General features: G+C 34.5%; 1 protein-coding gene and 1 long non-coding RNA gene across 9 annotated transcripts in view; one reads left to right on the forward strand and one right to left on the reverse strand.

The window, feature by feature from the left end:
• The window catches only part of LOC138711818 (conserved oligomeric Golgi complex subunit 4-like), a 93253-nt gene extending 79814 nt beyond the window's left edge, over positions 1 to 13439 (reverse strand). The window contains exons 1-2 of one of the 8 annotated variants that reach the window (XM_069843072.1): positions 7411 to 7549; positions 1813 to 1890 (exon numbers count right to left, since the gene is read on the reverse strand). The gene's annotated coding sequence lies outside the window, so the exon portion shown is untranslated. Of the gene's footprint in view, positions 1 to 1812; positions 1891 to 5604; positions 5737 to 7410; positions 7550 to 13201 lie in introns of those variants that run through there. The other 7 variants (XM_069843071.1, XR_011335479.1, XR_011335478.1 and 4 more) reach the window with 7 other exon arrangements.
• Positions 13440 to 13756: 317 nt separating this feature from the next.
• The window catches only part of LOC138711820 (uncharacterized), a 67124-nt gene continuing 59182 nt past the window's right edge, over positions 13757 to 21698 (forward strand). Inside the window, exon 1 of the long non-coding RNA XR_011335481.1 lies at positions 13757 to 13937. This is a non-coding gene — a long non-coding RNA (uncharacterized lncRNA). The remainder of the gene's footprint in view (positions 13938 to 21698) is intronic.

Consider the following 21698-nt stretch of genomic DNA (forward strand, 5'->3'; position numbering starts at 1 on the left):
ACTCCAATTTTGTTCAAGTACTTTGAAAAAGTGGCGTGAAATCTTGAGGAGAGTCCATTGCGTAAAATCCCCTATAGCACACACAAAACTTACCTCTGCAAAGCATTTCAGATGCCTGATGGCTTTTTAATGAGTAATTTCCTGACCTCTTTGATTCTGTCATGAAACAACAACTAGTTCAAAAAGAAAAACATCCTGAATCAACATCTTAGCTTTCACCAAGGGTTCAGAATGAATTCATCCACCTAATGGCAATCAACGTTCGGCAGAGGTTACTAAGAAGCATACAAGAAGTCAAGTCAATGTTTTACTCGAGTCCTGATCAAGCATATCGAGAGCAATTGTCTGAGATAGGCTACATGGAAATTGATTTTGAGAAAAAAAAAAAACAGTAGTCTATTTGTTGGAGAGTATTTCCTTGGCTTCATTGAAATAAATCAGAAGGATGACGAGAGCTTGGTTGAAGCAAGCTATAAGTGGATGAAATGGATATAATTATGAGATTATTGATCCCACTGCTACAAAAATGCTGGACATAGAAGTGGTGTTTGTCAAAGAATTAAGGAGGTAACTCGGCAATGTTTGTAAATTGTAGCAATCACTCACTAAATTTGGTGGGTATACATGTAGCAAAACAGATCTATTGATGACGACATTTTTCAGAATAATCGAAATCTTCTACGTCTACTTGCTAGAAACACAGCACTGAGAAAAACTGTAATTTGTTATTCCTGTGGTTTGAAAGTTGGAGTCAAAAATTATGTTGTTGTTGTTTTCTAATACCAGGTATTTGACAATAAAGTCATATGACCTCTTGCACTCCAATATTTTTCAAAGATATTATCATGGCCAGCCACTGAAGCACAGATTTTGAGGTGTTCCGAATCCATTTCTTGGTTTGAGTTGCACAATGGGCAGTTAGGGGACTGATATATTCAAATTCTATGCAGATGTTTGGCCGAACAATCATGGCCTGTTGCCAATCTAAATGCAGCTACAGACGATTTGCGTGGTAAATCAGGAATTAACTGTGGATTTTGATGCAGAGAGTTCCATTTTTTCCCTTGAGATTGTGTTATCAAATTTTGTTTGTTAAAGTCTAAGTATGTAGATTTAATAAATCTTTTCACAGAGGAAAACGTAGATTTAGTAACAGGTCTGTAAGTAGCAGTGCTGCCCTTCTTTACTAAAGCATCCACATTCTCGTTTCCCAGGATTCCACAATGGGATGGTATCCATTGGAATACAATTCTTTTATTGAGTGATATTAATTGAGAAAGCATTTTAATTATTTCTGCTGTTTGAGATGAAGGTGTGTGTTTAGAGACTAAATTATGTGTATGTGGCGTGCAAGAGAAGAAGCTGTAAGACCCATCAGCAAGTACATCGGAGAGATACTTCAGGTGATGAGAACAAGGAGTGATGCGTGACAGCTACCTATACTGTACACAAGCTTCTTGTAGGATGACCAGGTTTTTAGGCACAAAAAGCAGGACCATTCCTAAAAGTGGTTTTGTAAAGCACTGTCTTAGGCTTTTGCTATTTATCTTACACATCATGTGTCTGAACTTCATATCAAGCAGTAATCAGTTTTAATATTCATATACATATTCATTTACTGCAGCCAACTGATCACATACATGATATGGGACATGTCAAAAGTGACACATAATTACTATGCTACAATAGACTTAAAATACAACATACGAAATTTCAACATTAATTATAAATAATTTCAACATTAATTATAAACAATTTCAACATTAACAAATAACAACCACAAGAACAGGTATAACACTTTACAAGACAAACCACATTTCATTTAGCAGTCTAGAGTCAATTTCGACCAATGTGTCCTTCATGAGAAGACATCCTTCTCGAAGTCAGGATCTGGAAAAGAGGAATTTAAGTAAGGCATTCTTTTCTATTCAGTTATGTCAATTTTCAATAAATTCGTTCATACTGTAAAAGCAGTTTTTGATTAAAATTTTGTAAAGAGCTTTCTTAAATTTTTGATGTGCAGATATTTCTTTAAGATAATTTTGTACGTCATTATACATACGAAGACCAGCATGAATGAAACTTTTTATATAGAGTTGTGTTAAAACTTTCAGTAAAAATATTATCTTTATTTCTTGTATTGTGCTGGTGTGTGTCTGAATTTTTGAGAAAGCTATACAAATTACATTTGATAAAATTTAAAGTTTGATAAATATAAATACAGGGTAATGACAAGGTATGTATTTTTTTTAAGACTGGCCTGCAGCTAGTAGTTTGAGATACTTGAACTATGGCTCTAATAGCTCTCTTTTGTAGTTTAAATATTTGGATTGCAGTAGGTGAATTACCCCAAAAGATTATACCATACGTTAGGATAGAGTGAAAGCATGCGAAGTGCAATGTGCGAGCAGATTCAATAGATGATGCTCTTATTAGTAATCGCAAGGCAAAGCAAATTTTACTTAATTTCTTCCCTAGTTCCTGAAGGTGTACAGACCATTTTAAATGTTCATCTAGCTATATACCAAGAAATTTTGTACTGTAAGAATATTGAATTGTTTCATTTTGATGTTCTATGACTGGCCACTCAGAATAATTGTTTTGTGAATGATGAAAAGAAATGGCTATGGTTTTCGACTTATTGATTACCAGTGTGTTTCTCTCAAACCATTCCACTAGTCTTTTCTGTAAGAAAATGCATGGTATTGACATCTTTTCCTGATAAAAAGATACTGGTATCATCTGCAAAGAAAGTTGGTTCTCCATGGCTGATGTATGACTCTAAATCGTTTATATATATCAAAAATAGAAATGGTCCGAGAATTGAGCCCTGTGAAACACCATACCTATACATTTTTTCTTAGACAGATAATTTATTATTTTACCATTTTCTTTACAAGTGATCTCTGTCCTTTGTTCACGGTTTTCCAGGTAAGAAGTAAACCAACTGTGTGCCAAGCCTCTAATTCCAATAGCTTTTAATTTTTCCAACAAAATAGTGTGATCCACTAGGTCAAATGCTTTTGAGAGGTCTAAAAATAATCCTATTCCTATTTCTTTCTTGTCAATAGATTCATATACTCTTTTTAAAAAGTTTATAGTTGCCGTATTAGTTGATTTACCCTTACAAAATCCATGTTGGTTTTCAATAATTATATTATGTTGGGTTAAAAATGATACAAGCCTCTTGTGCATAACCTTTTCAATTATCTTAGAAAAAACAGGGAGTAAGGAGATTGGTCTATAATTTCGAACTTCCATCTGTGGTCCTTTTTTATATAAGGGTTTCACTTTTGCCATCTTTAAACTAAGCTTATCTGGGAACTGGCTTATTGACAGTGAAAGATTTACAATGGCAGTTATACGAGTAACTATATTTAGGAAACATCTTTTGATAAGAAAATCTGGAATCCCATCGATGCCAGCTGATCTTTTACTCCCAAGTCGTTTAATAATTTCCATAATTTCTGTTTCATTAGTAGAATTTAGACATATGCTATTACAATTATCCTTGTGTTTTGTTATATTATTGTTTTTAATCTGTGTGCTGTTATCCAGAACAGTTTCTGCAATACCTACATAATCGTTAAATATGTTTGCTGTTTTATTGGTGTCACATAGTTCTCCACATCACATTTTAGTTTGATATTTTTTATATCATTACTATTTTGTCCGAGTTCATCTTCAATAACTTTCCACATAGCTTTTGACTTCTTCCCAGCTGAATTTATAAATTTATCATTGTGCAGTTTTTTGGCTTGACTTATTACTTTATTATAAATTTTCTTGTAATGATAATAATAATCTTTAAACGTTTTTGAGACATTCCCCCCTTTTAATATTTTGTTAAGAAATCTTAGTCTCTTTCCAGATTCCCTTATCCCTGTAGTGACCCAGTTTTTTGTATTGTCTGTAAATTTGATATTAATTTCAAGCAAAGCTGTCTCATAATAATAATTGAATGTTTTAAAGAATTCGTCATAAGCAAGGTTTACTGAAGTTTGTTCGAATATGGAGTTACAAGATTCTTTCTCAAGTAGATGATTTAGATACTGAATATTTTCTTCCTTAAAGGATCTTACTTTCTTGTATACAGCAGAACTATTATAGTTATTTTTATTCCTATCTTCTAGATGTAACTGCAAGATTTGAGCTTCATGATCATAGAACCCAGTTGTTATTACATTAGAACTGTAGTTCCACAAATCCTTGTTTAGTATTATTTGACCAACTGCTGACTGACTGCTGCTTCCTATTCTTGTTGGGACATTTACTATTGCCTCTAAGTCATATGTGTTTAATACTAGTTGTAATTTCCAAGTAATATTATTATTATTATTATAATTTTAAAAAATCTACATTTATATCACCCACGATTATAATATTTTTGTTTCTATTTCGCAAAGTATGAATTATTAAATCCAATTTATCAATAAGGATCTGATATTACTGCTGGGAGTCCTATATATACAGATTATAATTCGTTTCAAACTTGAGAATTCCACCATGCTAGTTTCAAAATGTTCAACATTATCAAATAATGTAGGCTAAATGGTATTGCTTCTATACTTGTTTTACAAATACACATGAGCCTCCATGTTTTTTGTTTTTCCTACAGAATTTTGTTGGAACAAAGTACTTATTTCAATTGATCGAGCTCAAAAGAGGCTGCAGGAAATTGCACGATGCCACCCTGGATACGAAAGGTCTCAGAGATAACTTTCATGTCGAAAGAGGAACTTAGTCAACTGCTCCCTGTAAAAAGTGATATGGGTATGTTGAGGTTGAGAGATGTCAAAGACGAAAGAAAATTATGCCTGGCGAGAGCTGGAAATACATCACATTAACCGCTAGACAAAACATGGAGAAAGTCATGAAGGAATCACTCAACTGCCTTCACATGGAAATGGACAAAAGGTTCTCTGTGCTGCAAGAAGCCGAATCAAATCGGGTTCCTTCTAGATATCAGTCAATACACTATGTTATGGTGTTGACAATACCAGTAGCACCTTAAAAAACAAGTGCAGAAATTCGGACGAAAACTACAGCTGTGATACTGATGCGTAACAGAACGCAGAATGGATTGCAGAATGCTGCTTTCGACTCACACTGCGAAAATTTCAGGTCTGAAGGATTCTCGATTTCATGAACATGATGTTTCCCCACTTTATGAATTACAACACAAATAATGCTACCTATTTCAGTTTCCATTGTCAACTGTGAGAGATTGTTCAGCAAACTGAAACTGATTGCTTACTGCTTGAGAGCATTTATAGGCTAACACTGACTCTGTAATCTTGTCAGGCACTGATGGGTTCGTAGAACAATACAGTATCAACACAATTTCACAATATCCCATTCCAAAAAAGAATCCATCTGCTCTTGTTTAAAGCAGGATATTACCAACACAATACATCTCTACCAAAAACCTGACCAAACCAAACCTAACCTCCAACTGTTCTCAGACCTTACGAAGACTATCTAGGCCTATATATCAATACCAAAAACCAAACACACAATTCATACCAAAAACCTAACCAAATCAAACCTAACCTTTCACTTATCTCAGACTGTCTTTCTACCTATATATCAAAAACTGCATACCAAATTTGGCTCACTACATGTCTTCAAAATAGTGTCCCTGCGTTCTTGAGTTGGTAGATCTTTCAGTATCGGCATCATCTCTTTCAATAGGCAATATTCTTGGTACAATGCAGCACCATTTTCAAAGTCCAGTTCTGTATTAACATGCAATATATTCAGTAAGGACACTGAATGTGAAAAAAAAAAAAAATATATATATATATATATATATATATATATATATATATCAATATGAAAATTCAGAATATAATACTGCAATGAACAAAATTCCAGACATTAAGAGTCCTAAAAAAACAATTTAATTTTTTTCGACAATCTGGAAAAATTCTGGATGGTTGGCAATCCTATACAAAAGATGGTATGACAACTCGATTTTTGTATCCAATAACTGTTCATGAATTTACACAACTTGTAACTTACATAATACCAAGTTTTATTTATAGGGTTACTTGGTGAAAGTAAATGCCTTTTACTATTGTTTTTGTCTTTTGCGCTCAAATTATGGCAGGTCAAATTTAGAACATCATTATCCAAAATACTAAGCTTTTTAAAGGAAGAGTTTTCAGTAACACACCCTTAGGTATCAGTTTTTACAGTTCTCACATTTTACATTTCTACACAACACACTCATCTGTTTAGGGTTCCCAGACATATTGGAAAAAAAATACGGGACACTTATCAATTATCACTAAGTAAGTTTAATATGCACATCCACCAAATATACCAATCTTTCAAACTGTGTATGTAGCGAAGTTTACTACACAAACACTTTACCAACTAACTAAGAGTAAGTAAACAAATAGTAAACAAAATTGTTAGGGAGCTTCAATGTTGCCATTGACTTCGTGATGAAGGAATTAAGCGAAAGTAATATCTCTGGAGAATATGGATACAATATATCACCTCAATTAAATAATCATTCCATTCTTGCATTTGCGGATGATCTAGTATTATTGTGTAAAAATAAATCTGCCGCTCAATATTCAACATCGCTGACTATGAATTCCTTAGCTAGAATTGGTCTTGAAGTAAACCCGCATAAAAGTGATGTTATACACCTACGTAAAGGATGTCTCTGCTCTGATTCCCTCACCTTGATCGATGGACAAGAAATATCTTGCATCAAATCGGATGAAGTTATAAGATATCTTGGCATTACTTTTAATGATGAAATAAAATTTAATGCGGCGCAACTAATTGAAAAACTGACAAAAAATCTTAATCAGCTGGTCACTTGACCCTTACTCATGCCTGACCAAAAGATAAATATATTAAATCAATATATCTGGCCTCAGTTGGTTTACCCCTTCCAATGTGCTCCTTTAAAAGATCTTAAAGTGAAATTTCTATCTGATATTGACAAATTAATTCACAGCGCTGTTAAGGAAATAATTAACATTTTTACTGACACCCCAGATGCTATGTTGTATGCACCAAGAAGATTGCGAGGTTTAGGAGTATTTAAAGCCCAGTGGGAAGCTTACCTTCAGCACTTAAATATTTGTCAAAGACTTTTACACATTGACAACCCTCATGTAGCAGCCACTCGAAATCTTCCAAACGAAATTGAACATTGCATCAAACAATTACCAATTACCTTCGATTGCTCTGAACGTATTTCTTCTCAAAAACTAAGAAAAGCATTGCGTGAAGATTCTTTTCATCAATGGAGCAAAGTGAAAAGTAAAGGTTTGGGAGTTGTTTTCTATTCTCACTGGAAGAAAGGCAATTCGTGGATCTCAACCAAAAAGGGACTTTCGAGCAGTCAGTGGACGCAAGCCATTAAGATGAACTGTAATACAATACCTGTACGTACTCTCCCTGGTAGAACTCTTGACTCAACCCGTTGCAGAAGATGCGACGAGCAAGAAACACTTCCTCACGTCTTGGGTTTCTGCCGTCATGGAGAATTGCTCCGAATCAAAAGACATAATACGGTTCGTTCTCTCATCGCAGCTTCAATCTGTCAGAATGCTTCCTATGAGGTTTATGAGGAGGTTGGTTGCGTCTCTTCAGATGGCTCTACTAGACGGGCTGATATCATCATAATTGATCGGCAGAAGGATAAGGGTGTCATTCTTGATCCCACAATCCGTTTTGAGATGCATGAGCAACAGCCACAAGGTGTGTGTCGTGAAAAACAAGTCATATATGAGCCTTGTTGTCAGCATCTTGGAGCACAATATCACATTACACATTGGACAGTTTTTGGGCTCATGTTTGGTGCCCGTGGCACGATCCCACGGGAAACTTCAAATCAACTTAAACAATATAAAATTTCTGATGCAACGATTGATGCCATAGGATCTCACGTGTTAAAATCATCCTTAGCTATAATTAGTAATCATTTGTATCCAACAAAATTTTTATTGTAAATGATTTCCTACGTTTTCTTATCTTAATGTTTTTTCTTTTTCTTTCCAAGTGTCACAAAATTGTTTTGTTTACTTATTATTCTTTATGAATTGATTAGTAGGCCGCCCTTATTTAGGGCGGCTTTTGTTTCTACAAATTATCTCTTCCTTATGTAAGTTGCTTTCAAATTGGTTTTACTAAGTTATTACAGAAATAGTTACAAAATACACTAAGTTACTCATGTGACAATATTCTTATAAATCAATCAGCCTTGGCCTTGTAATACTTCTCTAAAGAATGAATTTCACTTAACAATTGTTTATTTTGAAGAATCATGTCATGAAAAGCAACACAGTCCTCACTGAAGAATGATTTTACAACAAGCATTAATTTTACTTTTTTTACAAACAATTTATTTTTCTCATCAGTCCATAGAGCATTCATGCAAGAAAATAATCTTTTGGCACACGCATTCATTCCAGGGATACACATAATGAACTCCCCTCTCTTCAAATTTGAGAGTTCTCCTTCAGTACTTTTAAAAACATCCACCCAGACTTCATCTAAACGTTTGGTGTTGCCATCACTCGCCTTGAGAAATTAATAACTCACAATAATATTGTTTCATAACAGACCATCTACAGTCATCTGCAATGATGAAATGCGACATTGTAACTTTTCCGTTTTTTCTCAGTTTGGAACTCTAAAATACGGGGCAGAAAGCTGTCCCGAAGACTTTTCTCAGGAAACAGGACGCAATAGCAAACAATGGGATGATCCCATATTTTACAGGATGTCTGGGAACCCTATATCTGTTGGCATTTCAATGCAATGGACATATTTACATCAATCCTTTCCACGTGCCCTCCCAACAGTTATTAACGTTTCCACTTCATTATCACTATAATTATATTATCAAAGTCACCTGCATAGAATTGGAATATATCAGTCCCCTAACTGCCCATTGTGCAACTCAAACCAAGAAATGGATTCGCAACACCTCAAAATCTGTGCTTCAGTGGCTGGCCATGATAATATCTTTGAAAAATATTGGAGTGCAAGAGGTCAAATGACTTTATTGTCAAACTCCTGGCATTAGAAAACAACAACAACATATTATCAAAATCGCATTTCTCTTGTTTGAACTGATACGGTTGGATACTTCTTTTAGTGGGTTATTTTACGATGCTTTTTCAACTGCTGAGGTTACCTAGCATCTGAATGATGTCAGCAAAATGAGTCCAGGGTCCAGCGCCGAAAGTTATCCAGCATTTGCACTTAATGGGTTGAGGGAAAAAGCCTCAATCAGGTAACTTGTCCCAAACAGGATTTGAACCAAGGCCCGATCGTTTCAGGGTCAGGCATGCTAACTGTTACTCCACAGCGGTGGATGGTTGGATCCCTGAAGCCATAGCACACTATAATTTATCTCAAAATGAATGCGATTTATATATCTGCATAGAAACAGGCGTATGTATGCAATGTTGTCACCGGCAGCTGAGCCCAATGATGTCATCAGGTACTCGCTTTTCTCCCTCTTTCCTCGGGTGTTTTTGAAGGTACAGATGCCACGTTTGAATTAAACTGATTGTAATTCCTTCCTATGTTAAACTATATGGTGAAACTAGTGCTGACGCTGAGGTAGTTTCGGTGATTTCGGAAGTGAAATTCGTCTAATTTATAAGGGATTTGATAATTCGGTATAAAACGTTGGTCAATATGGCAGACATCATGTAGAATCTGGGACAGGTTAGGTTTGGTTTGTTCAAGTTTTTTATATGCCTATCAAAAAACTTATAAGTATGCAAGGCGTACCAAAAACCTCAACAAACCTTACCCAACCTGTCACTGATGTCCCTCAGATTGACCAACTTTTTCTACCAAATTACCAGGATTTTTGAAGTGAAACTAGCACTGAGGCAGTTCAAGTGATTTCAGAAGTGAAAATCGTTTAATTTAAAAAGGATTTCTTATGATGATGCAGTTGATCGTATATGCAAGGCATAACAAAAGCTTAAACTAACCAAGCCTAACCTTCATAGATTCGTATATACAAGGTGTATAAGCGCAGTATGAAGGAAACTACCTCAGAGGTAGCCTAGTTTGGCCATTTTTTTTGTGGAAATGCAATTGATCATATATGCAGAGCATAACAAAAGCCTAAATTAATCAAACCTAACCTGTCACAGATTCATATATGCAAGGTGTGTAAGCACACAGGAATTAGCTCAGCGCTATGTAAAGATTAACTTTTGGTCCTACAGAATTGATCTGTTATGGTTACAATGGTTAATAAAGGAGAAAAATTCACTCCGGCGCACAGTGGTTCAGAATGCAAATTTAGCGGACATATTAATAACTTCTCAGCTACCGAACAGATTTTTATGAAATTTTACACAGTAGTTACAGGTAGAATATATGTTTTGTATGCAAGCTCTCGTTACGTTGGTATAAGGGGAACTACCCCTTATAGGGGGCGCAATTAGACAAAATTAGTAACTTTTCTCCTATTTAACAGAATTTTATGAAATTTTACACAGTAGTTACAGGTAGCATATATGTTTTGTCTACAAGCTCTCGTTACGTTGGTATAAGGGGAACCACCCCTTATAGGGGGGACGCAATTAGACAAAATTAGTAACTTTTCTCCTACTTAACAGATTTTTATGAAATTTTACACAGTAGTTACAGGTAGCATATATGTTTTGTGTACAAGCTCTCGTTACGTTGGTATAAGGGGAACTACCCCTTATAGGGGGCGCAATTAGACAAAATTAGTAACTTTTCTCCTATTTAACAGAATTTTATGAAATTTTACACAGTAGTTACAGGTAGCATATATGTTTTGTGTACAAGGCGCAATTAGACAAAATTAGTAACTTTTCTCCTACTTAACAGATTTTTATGAAATTTTACACAGTAGTTACAGGTAGCATGTATGTTTTGTGTACAAGCTCTCGTTACGTTGGTATAAGGGGAACTACTCCTTATAGGGGGCACAATTAGACAAAATTAGTAACTTTTCTCTTATTTAACAGATTTTTATGAAATTTTACACAGTAATTAGAGGTAGTAAACTTGTTTTGTATACAAGCTCTAATTCTCTGGATTGTCTTTGTTTCGACCTCATACTTGCTGTAATGGAAAAGCTTTTTCGGGCAGACACGACTTTTTCCAGGGGTAAGTTTTCTCTAAATTTTCATTACTATCACGATGAGAACCTAATTTAATAAGTAGCTAACTAAGCCAATGTCCATTTTGTTTAAAAAACGCATATTCCTTATCCTCTTGCTCTCCAACGATAAATTATCTTATGGGGGGAAAATGTAACATTTTAGATACTATTGCACCTTTTGGGCACTCGGGAAGCTTATTTGGTATATAATTAAGCTGTAATCTTGAATTCCTGTATTATACTGCGAAAGCAGATTCGATTCACAGATATTGAAATAGGCCTAACTGCAAACGAGAAAAATTGCACTACTGCACCTCGAAAGAATAGTGCTCATAAATTATTACTTCCGCAAATCTGCGCACCTTAAGATTAGATTTAAAATAGAGGTAACTTAAATAGTGGAGGAAGTGAAAAAAAAAAAATCATTTTTGGACGAACCAAAGGGGTTTCTTTTTTCTCTACCTTAGCAAAATCTGCACTCAATGGTTATATTTATATTTTGTCCCGTGTCCATTCATGCCAATTTTACATACTATAATAACATTAAATGTAACAAAAACAAACAGTGTTACATACCCAAAGAACTACTTGACATATTGATACTAAATATGAATGGAATCGACCACTTATAACAGAGTTACAGCACAAGGAAAATGGCAGACTCGCGGCGCTTGCTGAGTAAGAATGCTGGGTGCGAAATGTGGCATGTTACCGGCCTCCTATCTCGCAATGCAGCCACCTCCGCTGATTAAGGTAATCAATTGAGTGTTACTCACTGGTATAGGAAAAATAATTTAAGGATTTAATTTCATTTTTTTTACATGTCATTTTTCTGCATTTGTCCTCCTAAATATGGATTTTAGACCACTGTGCGGCGCCGAGAATCGGACCAGGGTCCTTGGTTCTACGTACCAAGTGCTGTAACTACTAAGCTACGCAAGTTCAATCACAGCACCGGAAAAAACACTAGAGAAGGGTGATTCGATCCGGTGCTGTGGATTGAACTTCGGCGTAGCTTAGTGGTCAGAGCGTTTGGTACGTAGAACCAAGGACCCGAGTTCGATCCCTGGCGCCGGAGCGAATTTTTCTCCTTTAATAACCATTGATACCTCAGCACTAGTTTACCTAACTATATGACAAACTAAATATAGGCCTAATATGTTTTTGTGTTGTGATTCCCTTTAACAAGTGGAAAACGATGGAATTGAAATGATATAGCTACATGTAGGGGGAGAGATGTAACTTCTGCGCCTCATGTGGCACTGTTTACGCTAGATAGTAGGCCTCTTGGCCGGTGTGGATAACGATTAGCGCATCTGACCGCGAAATCAGGTGGCCCGGTTCGAATCCCGGTCGGGGCAAGTTATCTGGTCGAGGTTTTTTCTCCTCAACCCAATAGGAGCAAATCGCATCCCTAGAATAATACTGCCGTTCTCTCTCAAAAATTGAATTTTCAGTTACAGGTAGTTCTGTAATCTTTATTTAATCCTCTATCAAACAATAGAACTGTCGTATCTCTAAGTTCAAGCGCAAAGTCTGCAGGGCTCATAGGTAGGCTAATGATACTTGGTAATTCGGAATTTTCATACGACTTCGATACGTTTATCTTGCATTTACTCAAAACTAACGGGCGCGCTTCCAAACAGGGCAGCGGCATTTCCACTAAGGTTAGACCTCAGTTTAGGTGTTTGTATATTAATAAAAAAATTAGGGGCTAGAAAATATTGAAAATAGGACGCATGTTTATGTGACATCTTTTTTCAATTAATACACACACACCTAAATGGACTCTAACCTTAGGGGAAATGCCACTGCCCCTGTTCGGAAGCGCGCCCCTCATTTCATTGTCATTATCACCTTCATTTCATTCAGACGCTAAATAACCTGAGATGTTGATACAGCGTCATAAAGTAACCCACTAGTAGGCTTCTTACTGAAATTTAAAAGTATAATGTGGTAGCAAGGATATACTTTAGTGCAACCTTTGGTAAACTATATACATTGTAATTATAATATCCTTAAAACAATATAACCTGTGAAGTTAAAAGAAAAAAAAAAAAAACTTGCCTGTTTTCTATTTCCTTCAATGCATTAGCGGGGCGCTGTATAATTTCTCCTACTGCTATCCGATTAACAACAGTGTCGTCTAATTTCCGAATTACTGCTGGTCGATTCATTGTATAAAATGAAATTAATTTATTTCCGTTTATTTGATTCATATTCACATTATACTTCGCACTACCGCTGCTGCCAACACGATAATGCTGAAAGTCTCCAAATGCTACGCAAAAAGTCCCCATTTTAAAGTAAAATACCTATAGAAAATTTCAAATTAATAAATGTTCTATATTATTTTGCTTAAAGTATCACATACTGAATTCCAGATAACAAATATTGAGATAAACAAAAAATTGATGCGAAATGTATTACCCTTCCCTGTCATATACAATGACGTTGTAGTCATATATAGCTTCGAGCATTATGTTCGAAGGGTATATACAAAGACGTTATAATAGTATGGTATATATAGAGCATCGATCGACAAAGTGCAACCGGCTGCCATGTAGAGGTATCGACTGAATTTGTTTTCCACGTCCACTGCCATCGTGATCTACACAGGCCGTAAGGCAGACCACGTGACTCGCTTAACAGCTGATCGCGAAAGGCGGTCTTTCAACCATATGAATTAGTTGCAGTGCATGAAGAATAACATATATTTCTCTGAAATGCAGTGTAATTGCGTCAGTAAAATTTTAAACAGTGATTGTGAGACGCTTGAGACACAATTTACTTGCAATTTAAGGTATAATATTATTTTTGGTGTGAAAATTACGTTGTTGCAGGCAAAGTTCGTATGTGTAATACCTGTCTTTATTTCGATTAAATATTGCGCCCTTATGTGGTTAAGTGAAATTTTGGTCTTATAAACAGTAGGCTAAATAGGCTATGTGTAATAATATATACGTGAAAGTGAAACATTGACTGGCATGTAAAGTAAGTTGTGATTAGGCCTAAGTGCAGCGTTACCAATGTTACTCTTGTCTAATCCATTATTGTTAGTTTACCGTATTTGTCTTATTAAATTTAAATTATTGCTCCCTTTTTATTTGTGAATAACCTACATTATACGAGTAAATAATACGACGTTTGATAATATACACAATTTGGACTAAAAACGAGATACATATAGTATATTACAAAAAATTATACCCTATAGTTTCCATTACTGTTACAGTATCTAGAATTGTAATTAGTTGAAATAAAGCACTCATGCTTCATTACGAAATTCTTGCACATTCATTTATGCACGTTTCAACAATTTTCAGTTGCATCGCACGCATATTTTAATGTGTTGAAGTTATAGGTTATGTTTATTCTATCAGTACTTGCCTTATTTCCATATTCGCAATTATGCATTATAATTAAGCATAACGCTACGTATAACTCATAAATGCAATTTGTCTACACTTCAATTGTATTTATTCGTTTCATACGGTACTCCAGTCTGAAGTCTGATTAGTGTAATATGTTACTAGGGCTAAACTAGCGCTGAGGTAGTTCCCTTCGTATTCATACATCTTGCATATACAAATTAGTTCGGTTCGTTCAGGATTTTAATATGCCTTGCTTATAGGATCAAATGCATCTCCACAAAAAATAAATTCAACTGTTTTCAGTTCAGAAATTACCGGAACTATACCTCAGCGCTACTAAGTAATATAACGTATGTACATTTCATAGGAGGGACTGTGGTGAATTTTCTGCCTATAAGTAAGGACGGTAACCGTGTTCTGAAGTTTATCCTAAAAAATATATTCTTCTTTGTTAAATCTCAAAACCGTTTTCGTTCTCAACTTAAGCCTAAAATGTTGACGCAGATAGGTTATGTTAACATGGTAAATTTTCTTCACATAAAAATAACACAGTTTTATTTATTATTCCTGCCACATTATGCAACACATAAATGGAACTTATGCACATATTACATTGAATAAAAATTTAATTGTATTATTTATTTGTTCCCTACTATACTGGGTTGTAATGAATTGTATTTATCTAACCTACCAGATTAACACACAACTGTACATACACTAATTTCATAGGAGGGACTGTGGTAAATTTTGTACCTACAAGTAAGGAAGGTAGATGTGCTAAATTAAAATCACAATAAAAATAATTCTTCTTTATTAAATCTCAAAATAGCTTCCATTCCAAACTTAAAATGTTGATGCAACCAGGTTATGTTACCATGTAAAACTCCGTTCATATTAAAATAACACAGCTTTATAATTATTTCTGCAACATATTATGCGATAAGAACTGTGAAGGGGTCTTATATACACATTACACTAAATAAAATTGAGCGCCGACACGCATTAAAGTAATATATTTCACTCAGCTCCGTATACTCAAATAGAAAAGCCCGACTCATCGAGTGACGTCACACAACCTGCATTACGGCCTGGTCTAGATCACGATGGCAGTGTCCATGTTGCTATCGATCGACAGAGATCGTTCAAACCGTTGCTAAGCAACGCTTCAAACATAAATACTTGAACAGTAGAAAATGAATAGCGACAGCTCAGGTGAAGATACTGTTTTCATACATGAATATTTGAATTGAAGAGAAAATGAAGAAGTAGGCGATCGCAGTGGACAAGAGAAATATTTCTTAAACGTGAGAGCTTGGGAGAGTTCCACCAGCTTGTACCTTCGTTGTGGGATGACGAAGAAAAGTTTAAATATTATTATCGTTTGTCCATTAATACATACAAGGAAATAATAGAGAAAGTGAGGCCATCAATAGATGTTGGGCACACAAATTTCAGGAGAAGCATAAGTTTTGAAGAAAGGCTGACTGACTGTAGCTTTGAGGTAAGCATTTAAATGCTTTTTAATTGGAGGTTTGAAAGTGACATTCAGTATTGACATAACGAAAAGTATTCATGCCCTTTTGTGGAAAGTAATGAGTTAGTAATAAATTTCGTAGCATTAGGCTGTATGACGTATGTTGTAAATAAATTCGGACAAATTAAGACTAAATTAAACTAACCTAAACTACACTCTAACCTATCAAAGACCTAAATAACCGTATATACATTGAGTCGAGTTTGATATATGGAATAGCAATTTCAAATAATACAGCAACGAAATATATAACAGTTCATTAGTATCAATAACTACCGCAACTGTTAATACACTGTGCATTTATTCTTTGTTGTAAATTGAATCGTGAACTGCAGAAAGCCAACAAGTCATAGTTTTCCTCAAATTCAGTTATTCATATAGTTGTAATATTCATACATAGCAGAGCCTTCTTTAGTTACAAGCCGGGGCCATACGTCGGCAACACTGTAATTATCTGTCACCCGGAGGCTGACCGTACAGTACACGTGTTTGTGCTAATGCCGATTTCCAATGTAAATTAATGTTACAATATAAGTATGTGTCGATGGAATTATGTTTGCGGTCGTACCAAACGTTAATTGTTGATGTATTATAAACTAAATGCGTGTTCGTGATAAAAAAAAACAAGACAATAAATGAAATTAAAATGGTTGCAGTCTTTGGGGATTTTTACGGTTATGGATGACAAAGTAATTGACTATTCTATTAAATATTGTATAACCACATTTTTATATTCTTATTTGTGATTTGTGTGTATCAGAATTCTAGTCAAATTGTTGGGTCTCGCCTGCTATATCAATAAAGTTACGCCGTTGGTTTTCAAAGTCATTGTAAACAGCTGTTTTGTGATCCCATAAATGTTGCAGTTTTGTTGAAGATTCGGAATGCCTGCTATACGTCAGAACTATCTATAATTTGTAGATGCATATAATCACTTTGTTGGTTTGGTCAATGTTACTTATGTCCCGCCCACTATAGAGACATAGGCCAATTTTACACATATTTAGTATAACTTGTTGCTTCTTTGACAGGTTAGGTTTGGTTAGTTTAGGTTTTTGTTATAGCCTACCTTGCATATACGATTATAGCGCAACATTGGCAGTGATAAAAGTGAAATATTCGTTCAGTGGGCGTTGGATACTCTACATTCACCCACTTGGTATTTACAGGATTTAAAGTCCACTGAGTTTACGCTAATTGATACATACATGTACTTATTAGATAATGTTGCGTTTTGTTACGTATTATGTTGAAGGGATGTGTTTTCATTTTTTCATAGATTGTTTTACTTGGCTTAACTATATTTACATCCTCATACTTTTATTATAATAGGAATGTCAATAGTTTCTTCTGTTTACATTTTATTTTAGGCCTATTTGCATAATTCACATTCTTAGCTTGTTTTCTGTATTTATATTTATTTAAAATTATATTTTTAAAAGTTTATAACAAATAATTTAGGATAACAGTATTGTTATGGTGACTGGCCAGGTTCAAACTAAAACTGGCTTCCTGTACATCTGAAATATTTATAGAAAAGCACGACATAATCACATGAAATTAAAATGCATATGATATCCTACACCTTTCATGTCAGAGCTGAAACAACATTAAGCGGCAAAAACATTGTCAATTTACTAGCCACATAATGGTTAATTGATTGGAATAGGGTATTGCGAAAGTACGTCATTATTTTATTTATTTTTGGTACAAGTAACATTTCTTTAAGCATTTATTTATTTTCCCTTGTACCATCAATAAAATAACAAGTATGTTTTTATTTTTTTTTAATTATAAGTGTAGTTGCTACGACACATAGTCACACAGCACTTTCTAGGCATCTGAAATATTTGTAGAAAAACACGATAGATAATCGCATAAGATAATATTAAAATATATCCTAAACCTTTCACAGATGAAACACTATTAAGTCGCAAAACATTGTCAATTTGCTAGCCACAAATTTGTTAACTGAAAGGAACTTAAGAATACTGCGTAGGAACTTACGTCTTTATTGCATTATTGATTTTATTATTTTCGGTGCAAGGAATATCTTTTTTATTTATTTATTTATCTTCGTACTATCAAAAACATGTTTTTTTTTGTAATTATTTTAAGTGGCAGCCTTTGTATGTAAGTTGCCTACTCACGCCGTATTCTGAAGTCTAGCTAATTGATTGCAATAAAACTCTATTTTCGAACCCGTAATAATTTACATCACTACTCTGAATCTTGATCTTACCTTTGTGCATGAAGTAATATTGAAAAAATACGCGTTACGTATAACTAAAGCAATGAGCAAACACAATATCACTCTAAAATCTCCCGCCTCCACTCTGCGTTGCCAAACCTACCCATGCCCCGGCTTGTAACTAAAGAAGGCTCTGATACATAGGCCTTTGAGGGGTGAAGGAACCCTACCAGAGCCTTCTTTAGTTACAAGCCGGGGCCATACGTCGGCAACACTGTAATTAACTGTCACCCGGAGGCCGACCGTACAGTACATGTGTTTGTGCTAATGCCGATTTTTAATGTAAATTAATGTTACAATATAAGTGTGTGTCGATGGAATTAGGTTTACGGTCGTACCAAACGTTAATTGTTGATGTATTATAAACTAAATGCGTGTTGGTGATAAAAAACAAGACAATAAATGAAAATAAAATGGTTGCAGTCTTTGGGAATTTTTACGGTTATGGATGACAAAGTAATTGACTATTCTATTAAATATCAAATATTGTATAACCACATTTTTATATTCTTATTTGTGGTTTGTGTGTATCAGAATTCTAGTCAAATTGTTGGGTCTCGCCTGGTATATCAATAAAGTTACGCCGTTGGTTTTCGAAGTCATTGTAAACAGCTGTTTTGTGATCCCATAAATGTTGCAGTTTTGTTGAAGATTCGGAATGCCTGCTATACGTCAGAACTATCTATAATTTGTAGATGCATATAATCACTTTGTCGGTTTGGTCAATGTTACTTATGTCCCGCCCACTATAAAGACATAGGCCAATTTTACACATATTTAGTATAACTTGTTGCTTTGACAGGTTAGGTTTAGTTAGTTTAGGTTTTTGTTATAGCCTATCTTGCATATACAATTATAGCGCAACATTGGCAGTGATAAAAGTGAAATATTCGTTCAGTGGGCGTTGGATACTCTACATTCATTTAACAAATAATTTAGGATAACAGTATTGTTATGGTGATTGGCCAGGTTCAAACTAAAACTGGCTTCCTGGACATCTGAAATATTTATAGGAAAGCACGACATAATCACATGAAATTAAAATGCATATGATATCCTACACCTTTAATGTCAGAGGTGAAACAACATTAAGCGGCAAAACATTGTCAATTTACTAGCCACATAATGGTTAATTGATTGGAATAGGGTATTGCGAAAGTACGTCATTATTTTATTTATTTTTGGTACAAGTAATATTTCTTTAAGTATTTATTTATTTTCCCTTGTACCATCAATAAAAAAACAAGTAAGTTATGTTTTAATTTTTTTTTTAATTTTAAGTGCCTGGCGATAAAAACAAGACAGTAAATGAAAATAATATGGCTGCAGTCTTTGACAATTTTTACTGTTATTAATAATGACAGAAAGTGATTGACTATTCTTGTAGACATTAAATATTTTATAAACTGCATTTTTATAGTCTTACTTGTGGTTTGTAGTCCGGCAGAAATGTTGTTCAAGGGAGAGTTGTAGGATCTCGCCTGCTGTGTATCAATAAAGTCGCTCAGCTGAGTTTCTTTGCAAATACCTGTTTTCTGTTAGGAGGTACAAAAAGAACATTTCCTTTGGAATCACACAATGTATCACCTTTAGAAAAACTGTCATTTTAAAAATGTTTTATGCATACTACAGAATCTTTCTGGGGTTCCCAATTGCCTCTTTTTATATTTCTAACAGTAGCCTACTTCACCTCCATCAGGATGATGACAACAGTTAAGGTTCAAGTTCATTTGAGCCTGTTCCTGTGTCTCAAGATGTCTTGATTTGACCATCATTGTTCAGGTGTTCGTCTATCTCGGAATTTCCACTAAAGTTAGTTGACTTTAAACAATGGCAGCAGAGAAAAATTCTGATTTAACGGTCAACAAATTTTGTAACAGATTTTAATATTTTTGTCGGCGATGAAATTGATACAGTTGTGAACATTTTAAATTCATAACAGGCCTAGTTCACAAGTAAAACACAAATTTAATCTAGCCTATATAGGTAATATTTAAGTTTTACAGGTATATTATATAAGTGTCAATAAGCTGAGAATACAGAAGTTTATTGACTGTTTGCCATCAAAAAGCTTATCAATTGCTGAGTGAAGTGTATTCGCTAAATTAGCATGATGTGTTTGACAGTGTTACATAGGTGGACATTTTCGGCAAATGTTTTGCCATCTTCAGATCATTTTGATATAAATGTAACAATAGGCTATATGAACACATTACTGGATTAGCACACAGACAATGTAAAAAATTAAAATAGTTAAAATAATTACTGCTAATTGATAAGTTGGTTAAAATATAACAATATAACAATGAAGAAAATTTTATCTTCCATTAATGCATTGTATGAAAAATGGTATTGTTTGTAGCTATTTGTTTCCGTTGAACATTCGTTCGCTCTTATAACTGATGTTAATAATGTAGTTTTCCATAAGGAAGATTGTTGCAAGTTGTGTAAATCAACCAGGCCATATGCAACTGCAAATATTCAAACGAAAAAAAAAAAAAAACGTGCTTAGCTAGTAATTAATAGCTTTCAATCTCTTCTTTAGAACTTGCGTGTGGTGTTGAAAGCTGCTAGGTTATATCGTTGAATGATGTACACAAGCAGGCTTACAAAGTGTGTGTGAGGGTATTACGTCATACGGGGAAGGTTGAGTAAAATAATGTTGGAAGGCGCTAATTACAGAGGTTTGTAAATGTTGATGAATTTAAATAGGCCTAAATTAAACAAAGGATTGTGTACATTTGAAATTTGTTCGTTAAGAAGTGATATTCCTAAATTAAATTCTTTTGCAATATGGTATTCTTTGGTGGTTTCTGTTTTGGAACACTTATTTAGTTAAGATTTGTATATAGTTAGGGCATCATGTGTGCAACGATGTTGGGGAGCAAAATTACCTTAAAAATGTACAAATTGTCTGAAAGGAATTATCATTTTCTCCTGGCCGAATCCAATGTTTTGATGTGTTAGAATACATGTAAATTAGTAAGTGAACAATATCCTCCATCGTCCCATATGTGTAATACAATAGCATAATAATTTTTCTCTCTACTATCTTCTTTTACACTCTCTTTTAAGTGAACAAAAAAAAAAAAATCCCCATTGTTCACAATAGTTGATTTTGTTTCTAAAATTGAGCAATGCTCATTGCTTGATGGAAGAACAGTAACAAGTTCATTTGGTGTTGGCATTAATAGAGGTTTGACCCACAACTAAGGTGTCACATTTTTCTGCAATGGTAAAGTAGTGGAGGCTTTGCAAATTTGAAATGTAAGTCACTTATTCCCATCTAGCTTCTAACAGTCCTCTTACAGCTTCAGTTTTCAGCAGCATTAATATATTTCATTTTAATGCCAGGATCAATTTCTTTTGCGCAGTTATAGAACTCCTCTGGAGTAGTAATATTGG

The sequence above is a fragment of the Periplaneta americana genome, chromosome 13 (genome assembly GCF_040183065.1).
Source record: "Periplaneta americana isolate PAMFEO1 chromosome 13, P.americana_PAMFEO1_priV1, whole genome shotgun sequence".
Lineage (NCBI taxonomy): Eukaryota > Metazoa > Arthropoda > Insecta > Blattodea > Blattidae > Periplaneta > Periplaneta americana.